The 8,602-nt window shown below is 37.8% G+C and overlaps 2 pseudogenes; both read left to right on the top strand.

The window, feature by feature from the left end:
• LOC101586410 lies at positions 1–681 on the top strand (annotated as a pseudogene).
• A 5,634-nt stretch (positions 682–6,315) lies between these two features.
• On the top strand, positions 6,316–7,213 carry LOC101588649 (annotated as a pseudogene).
• Positions 7,214–8,602: the final 1,389 nt, after the last annotated feature.

The raw sequence follows: 8,602 nt of genomic DNA on the forward strand, positions 1-8,602 counted from the left end.
ATGCATCCTCAGGCCCCAAGGCCATGCAGAACAAACCCAGGAGACATCAGCACAGAAGAAACTGGAAGCTGGAAAACAAACATAAGGAGCTTCTCCCAGGCGCCCCAGTGATGAGCCACTTTTGCCCAAATGTGGTATCTCTTAGATGGAAGATGCAGCCCCTGGCAAACTTGTCACTGTAGCACAAGAAGGTGCCAAGGGCCACTTAGACCTGTGTGCCATCAGATCCGTGACCGTGGAGAGCATGTTGCCCTAAGGAACACGTGACCCATCGTGTTTTCTGGAAACAAACAGGAGCAGAAAGTGTACTCCTCACACGCCGGCTGCCCTGGGGGACTCAGGCAGGTGACGGCCGCCCAGCTCCACCTGGGACCCAGGTGAGATGGTGAAGCTGGCTGTTGATGGCATGCTGCCAAATAGTCTTCACAGAAGAACCATGCTGCAGAGGCTGCACCAGTTCCCAGACGAGGACATGCCAGAAGATCCCAGGAACTTGGGGGAGGAGCTCTCTCAGCCCTGGAAGGTGCCAGGGCACCTGAATGGTACACGCAGGAGGAGGCCGCAGCCTTCCCCAGAGTGTGGTCCCTACCTGAAGACTATCTGCAGGCTGTGGGAGGCTGGAATTACAGAGAAGCTAAGGGCTGCTTCTCCCACCGGTCCCACTACCCCAGGCCGCGGTGAGGAAGATGCCGCTCCCAGTCACTGCAATGGCCAAAAGGGCTGAAATCAGAGTGAAACACTTTGGTGTACAGAAGCGTATCGTTTATTTAAATGTTATGGGCTGGGTATGGAGCCCAGTGGCACAGTGCCTGCCTGACAAGTGAGAGGTCATGAGTTGGACTGCCATACCCTCCCACCCCAAAAAATATTATAAGTGATTATAATAAAACTGTTTGGTTAACTATAAAAAGAAAAAACAAAAACAAATTGGAAGCCACACACCTGAAATCTCTGAAATAACAGCAACTGAAGTAAAGAAACAACTGAAGAAGATTATAGAGAAAATCAGATTAGAAACAATCTCACAAGTAAAAAAAAGAAATGATAACAACAATGAAAGAATTACTAAGTGTTTCTAAAGAAGACACTGGAAAAAAAAAATGGAGAATAGAAAAACAATGGAAACCTTGACTGAGCAATATAGGAAAGAAATAAATTGCATGAAGCAGATTTAAAAGATATACAAGAAATTAAAACTCCATTAAAGGTTGGCAAAATCTTTTGAATGTAAGTGAAGATAGACTTTCAGACATTGAAGACACCAATGAAGCTAGTGAAAAGGTAAGGAAAGATCTCTTAAAAACCACTAGGATCCAGGAAATAATAATTCAACAGCTGTAAGATGATGCAGAGATAAACAACATAAGATCAATAGGCATCGGTGAGAAAGAAGGAGACACAAATGACATAAGAAGAATACAGACAGAAGTAATAACAGGAAACTTCCCAAATATGGGGAAACAATCAAACTCCAAATAATATCAACCCAATTAAAACTACAGTCAGTCATATAATAATCAAGATCCCAGAAATTCACCACAAGAACAACATACTAAAAGCCACTAGAGAAAAGAAACAGATCATATCTAATGGAAAACCCATCAGAATAACAGCAGATTTCTCCTTACCCACAACTATCAAGTCAAGAAAAACATGAAGCAAAGTACTTCAAGTCCAACAAGAAAACAAATTCCAACCCTGACTGATTCACCCTGCAAAACTCTCTTTCAAGTTTAACGGAGAAATGAAATACTTCCATGACAAAGAACAAGTAAAGAAATTCATGATGAGCAAACCACCCCTACACAGAGAACTAAAAGATATTCTAGAAAGGGATCAAAATACCCCCAATTCCAAGAAAAACAACAGAAAGAACCCAGCAACTATTAAACATAGGAGAAAAGTAGAAAACCAACAGCCGGGAAATAATAAGACAAACATAAGTCAAAACTTATCAATTATAACCACCAATATAAGTGGACTCAGTTCACCAATTAAAAGAAATAGAATGGCAGAGTGGATTAAGAAACAAAATCCAACAATATGCTATATACAAGAAACATATTTAACCTATAAAGAAATTCATATGTGGAAAGTCAAAGGATGGAAAACAATACTACATGCTCCAGGACCTCAGAAAAAAGCAAGGGTAGCTATTCTGTTCACAGACAATCTGAACTTCAAACCAAGAATGATCAAATGACATAAAGAAGGTCACTATAACTGGTTAGGGAAAAAAAAATCAGAGTAATAGATAACAGTCATAAATATGTATGCACCAAATATGGAAGCACCCAACTACATAAGACAAATTTTAAAGGACATGAAAAATCTAACAACCAATATCACAATCTTAAAAAGGGGACCTTAACACTCCCATATCTCAAAAAGATAGGCCAAGCAGACAAAAAAAAAAAAAAAAATTAGCAAAGAGGTAGCAGAACTGAACCAAACTTTGAACAAACCCACTTAGTGGACATATACAAAGTTCCACCCAACAACATCTGAATACATTTTTTTTTTCAGTTGCATATGGGACATTTTCTAAAATAGACTACATACGAATCCATAGATAATGCTTAAGTTATGCAGGAAAACAGAAATTATCCTATGCATATTATCTGACCACAGCACAATCAAACTGGAAATTAACAACAAAAGAAACCACAAAAACCCCATAAGCTTATGGAAATTAAATAATACCCTCCTCAGCAACCAATGGTTTACAGATGAAATTAGAAGGAATTAAACAATATCTACAATACAACGGAAATTCAAACCCAATGGACTGGAATTTGGAGGATGCAATGAAATCAGTTTTCAGAGAGAAATTTATAGCAGTGAACTCACACATGAACAAATCAATACTTGAATGCTGCACCACAAGCTTCTAGAAAAAGGAGAGCAAACCAAGCCAAAGCCCAGAGATGGGAAGAAATTATAAAGATTAGAGGAAAAAGTAACGCAATTGAGACAAAAAAAGTACAAAGAATTGATGAATCAAAAACTGGTTCTTTGAAAGATTAAATAAAACTGATATACTCCTAGCCAACCCCCTCAAAAAGAGGAAAGAAAAAAACTCAAATTCAAACAATAAGGAGTAAAAGGGAAGAAATTACTACAGACCCTGTGGAAATTCAGAAGATTATCAAGAGCTATTTTGAAAATCTTTACTCTCAGAGGACCAGTGACATAGAAGAAATGGCCAGATTCCTACAGGTACAAATTGCCAAAACTGAAATTAGAATCAAGAAGATATAAAAATTCTGAATGAACCAATATCAACCAAAGAAATTGAAAACGTAACAAAAAAATGAAAATACTAACAAAGAAAAGCCCAAGTCCTGATAGATTCACAGCTAAATTATACAAGATATTTAGAGAAGATATAATCCTAATATTCCTCAAACCCTCCAATGAAAGTCGAAAGGGGGCAGTATTCCGAAAATCATTCTTGGAGGCAAGTATTATACTGATACTGAAACCAGAGAAAGAGCCAGCCAAAAAAAGAGAATTACAGGCCAAACCCCTCATGAACATAGAATCAAAAATCCTCAATAAAATGCTAGCAAACAGAATACAGCAAATCACCAAGAAGATTACATTCCATGACCAGATAGGATTCATTGCAGGGATGCAAGGATAGCTCAAAATACACAAATCATATAAATGTAATACATTATATCAACAGAGCCAAAACTAAAAACTACATGATCATCTCAATAGATGCAGAAAAGCTTTTGATAAAATCCAACACTCATTCATGTTCAAAGTCCTACAGACAATTGGCATAGATGGCCTCTACCTCAACCTGATAAAAGCCATCTATGACAATCCAACTGCTAACATAATTCTAAATGGGGAAAAACTGAAATTTTTTTGCTATCAAATCAGGTACAAGATAAGAATGTCCTCTACCATCACTTCTATTCAATATAGTTCTGGAATCATTAGCTATAGCCATCAGACAAGAAAGGAATAAGAAGAGGTAAAGAAGAAGTTAAACTATCATTATTTACAGATGACATGATGCTCTACTTGAAAGACCAAAAAAACTCAACCAAGAAGCTCCTAGAATTAATGAACAAATTCAGTAGCATAGCAGGATACAAAGTCGACACCCAAAGATCAATGACACTCCTCTACACAGATAACAAACTCATTGAGAGAGATATTAGAGAAACAATACCCTTCACAATAGCATCCAAAAAAGGAAATACTTAGGAATTAATCTAACAAAGGCAGTAAAAGATCCATACAATGAAAATTACAACCCTCTAAAAAAAGACTTCGAAAAGAATTTCAGAAAATGGAAAGATATTCCTTGTTCCTGGATAAGAAGAACCAACATTATGAAAATGGACAAACCCCCAAATTTTTTATGCAGATTTAATGCAATCCCTATCAAAATACCATCAATATACCTCACAGATCTAGAGAAAACATTCTTAAAATTTATTTGGAACCAGAAAAGACCTAGAATAGCAAAGGCAATCCTGGGCAACAAAGGCAGGGCAGGAGGCATTACAATCCCTCACTTGAAATTATACTACAAAGCTACTGTGATAAAACCAGCATGATACTGGCAAAAAACAGACCTGAGGATTGATGGAACAGATTAGAAGATGCGAATACAACTACAAACATACTTAGCCATCTTATCTCTGACACAGGGGCCAAACATGTTCACTGGAAGAAAGAGAGCCTCTTTAACAAATGGTGCTGGAAAAACTGGCTGTCCACATGCCAAAAACTAAAACTATATCTGGGTCAATCAACATGCACTAAACTGAAGTTAAAATAGATTAAAAATCTAAACAATAAAACAGAAACACTAAATCTGGAAGAGAAATAGGTGGCAATCTTTAAGACATAGGAGTAGTCAGACAGTTCATGAACAAAAACCAAACTGCGTGGGAAATACTGAAAAGAATCAATAACTGGGATTTCATCTTATTTTTGAGAAGTGTCTGCATGTCAAAATAAATCACCAACAGAGTGAAAAGATAACCCACAAATTGGGGGAAAAAATTGTAACCCACAATCACTCAGACAAAAGACGTCTATCTAAATTATAGAAAGAACTAAAAAAATTTCAGCCCCCTAAATTTAAAGATCCAATATAAAAATGGGCATGTGAAGTGAAAATATACTTCTCAGAGGAAAAAAATACAAGTGGCAAATATATACATGAAAAAAATCTCCCACAGCACTGGCCATTTGAGAAATGTAAATTAAAACAACATTGAGATACCATCTTACCCCAGAAAGAATGGCTACCATACAGAAATCAATTAATAACAAATGCTGGAGACACTGTGGGGAAAAAGGAAACTTTCTTTACTGCTGGTGAGAACGTAGACTGGTACAAGCACTATGGAAATTAGAGTAGAGACTCCTCAAAACCTAGGACTGGAAATCCCATTGAATCCAGCTATTGCCCTTCTGGGTATTTTCCCAAAACAACTGAAAACATCATACCATAGTGATATATGTGCACCCATGTTTATAGCAGCACAATTTGTGATAGCCAAATCTTGGAAACAACCAAAATGCCCATCACCTGAGGAATGGATGAAAAAGATGTGATATTTTTATACAATGGAGTATTATCCAGCTATAAAGAAAGACAAACTTGAATTCTTTATAGGTAAGTGGATGCAAATAGAGGCTATACTCATAAGTGAAATAAATCAGAAACATGTGTGGAAATGTCATATTGTTTCCCTGGAGTAAGAAGCTGAAAGAATAAATAAAGATATAATAGATATAATAAAATTGAAAGAAACTGAATTTAAGGATTAAACAATGAAGATGACAAAAAAGAGATAGGATAGAAAAAAGGAAGGAAGGAGGAAGAACATGCAAGTATATATACAGGATGGATGGGATGATCGTACTCATAATTTCCATCAGTTTTTTGAAAATAGCGGTTAATGTTTAGAATTTTCACCTTCATTAACTCTGTATGCTGATATCTGTAATCTGAGCAACTATGTCAAGGACAGCAATGTGCGTACCAAGGACAGCAATCCATGGTTGAATGGATTTTGGACTTCTAAGTGTGTACCATTTTTAATGTCTTATCAATTATTATACTCTCTTTAAAATAAATTAAAACAAAGGGGCGGGGCCAGAGAGGCCCGCCCTGGCCTCACAGGGTGGAAAGCGGAGCCATGTTGCCTCGGCGCAGAGGCGCTGCGCTCTGAACTGGACCCAAAAGCAACTTCCAGTTGGAGTCACCGGCTGGGGGCTGGCGATCTGCGATGTGAGTGTGGCAGAATCCCTAATCCACCTGCCATTTACTACATCCTTCACAGTAGTGCTACAGGACGAAGAGGAATGGATGAAAATAGTGGTGAGCAACTCAACAAAGCATATGAAGCCTTTCAAGAGGCACGGACAGAGACACTGCAGTGAAAGAATTACAGCAGAAGACAGAACTAGGAGCGGAGAATAGGTGAGCAACAGGAACTTTCACTTCAGCACACTATTGCTGACAAGCTCAAGTGAGTTACTTCTTGTGAATTCCGGTCAAGACAGCAGTCATGACTGTGTCCCTCTGCTTGATGATGGTGAGACCTGGGAAAATAATCTGACTCTTGGCCAGCCACATGATCAAGTAAAATCAGGAATACCGAAAGAAAAGCAATCAAAGATCCGAAGACAGGATGTCTCTTCCCCTAGGAAAGAAACTTCATCAAGGAATCCTGGCATTCCTGTAACCCATAAAGGGGATAATTTAGAGAAGACTTTCTGGGCCCTGAAAGAAGCATTCCATAGGATGTATATGCTAGCACAAGCACAAAAGCACCCCTCAGCATACTCAATATACCACAACTATACAATGAACAGATAAAACAGATAAACAAGAAGTGCCGTTTAAGCCTCAGGCTAGCGATGATGTAAACAGCGGTGCAGCGTGCATTCCATCGGTCACACCAAGAGGACCAGGTCAGAGGAGGAAGACACCTCTTCTGAATCACTTTCCAAGTTCAACGTCAAGTTTCCACTTTTCCCTCACTGGATTCCCAAGGAAAAGTTATCCGAGGACCACAGTGGCCTCTTTGGAGCCCCTTTCCTAATTAAGACAGTGACTTACTGGCACAAAGCAACTCCAACTTGGAGCTGCATGTGCCTCCAGTGTGTGAATTCTGTCACGCAGTTTTCCCACCATCCATTATGTCCGGGGGGATGTCCTCCAGTACCTTAATCCACACTTCAATAGGGAGACGTAAGGCACACTGAAGAACAGAGATCTCAAGTTCCACGGCATGCTTTGGTGTTGGTAATACTATAAACACTTGATTGGAATCTAACTTGAAGATCCTTTATAGAAAGCAGTATGCTATTTAAATTTTTTCTAAACTTATTTTATAATTTTTATTACCCTTAAAAGATCATTTTTGTAAAAAAAGGTAATATAATATATTCTTGTTTACAATATCATAATTCAAAAGTATGTATATGATTTACAGAGTTGTATAATCATATTTGCTTCAAATATCTAAGCTTATTACTTGGATTTCTAATGAGACCTAATGAATTTGATGATATCAAATGTTTATAGGGTTTCTGTTTTCATTTTAAAAATCAGATTATACTATCAGTAATGTTCTATATAAATAAATGTACAATAGAAAATAGCAGATAACATAAACATGTAAATACCAATTTGAAGATATTTGTTGTCCAATGATAATTACTTAAATACTCCTGGATTTTTAATAACATATATGATTTTAATTTTTACTATGTGTATACCTACATGACGAAATGAACTAAATGTTAAGAACTCCACATAAAATAAAACAAAAAAGACAAGGAAAAAAATTAAGATTTCTTGAAAGCAATCACCAATACTCAATTATTGCCCCTATCTTGCATAATTATATCTGCTAATTTGAGCAACAGATTTGATGATAAAATTAGACAATATAAGAACCATTGCTAATTAGCTACTCCTGTTTTGAAAAATCTGTAACATATGTATTGTATGTTACCCCATCTCTGTCTTTTTTTTTTCTTGTTTTTTGTTTTTTGTTTTGTTTTGTTTTGTTTGTTTGTTTGGTGGAACTGAGGATTGAACTCCAGCACTTGCGCTTGCCAGGGAAGCACTTATTCCAATGAGCCATGTCCCCAGCCCCTCTGTCTTTTTTCTATTTGTTTTTCAAAGGCCAAACCGAGGAAGCCGAACCCACGTGGAACCAAGCCAGACACACTGACTGGAGTAAAGCAGGTTTATTGAAAGCTCACACAGAGGGCTGTCTTGCACATTGATAGAGCCCCAAACAAAAGGGGACAGGGGATTTTATAGAGTTTTGGAGGGGGGGTGTCTGTAGCTGGAACAGCTGGATTGCAGGTGGGGGTGGAGGGTGTCTGCAGGCTAAAACTGCCAGATCACAGGTGGGGGTCATTTTTTTTCTTTGTGGTTTGACTCTCTGCATGAGGCCAAAAGGAAGTGAGCCACGACCAGGGTACAGAACGGGGAGTGTTTGGGGCAGGGTGCCCGGGAAACCAAAGGTCCCAGACCATCAGTTTTTACTTCTGATTTTACTGTTAAAAATAAAATTAAGCTAAATAAAAATGAAAGAAATAAATT

The sequence above is a fragment of the Octodon degus genome, unplaced genomic scaffold, assembly GCF_000260255.1.
Source record: "Octodon degus isolate 3935 unplaced genomic scaffold, OctDeg1.0 scaffold00100, whole genome shotgun sequence".
Lineage (NCBI taxonomy): Eukaryota > Metazoa > Chordata > Mammalia > Rodentia > Octodontidae > Octodon > Octodon degus.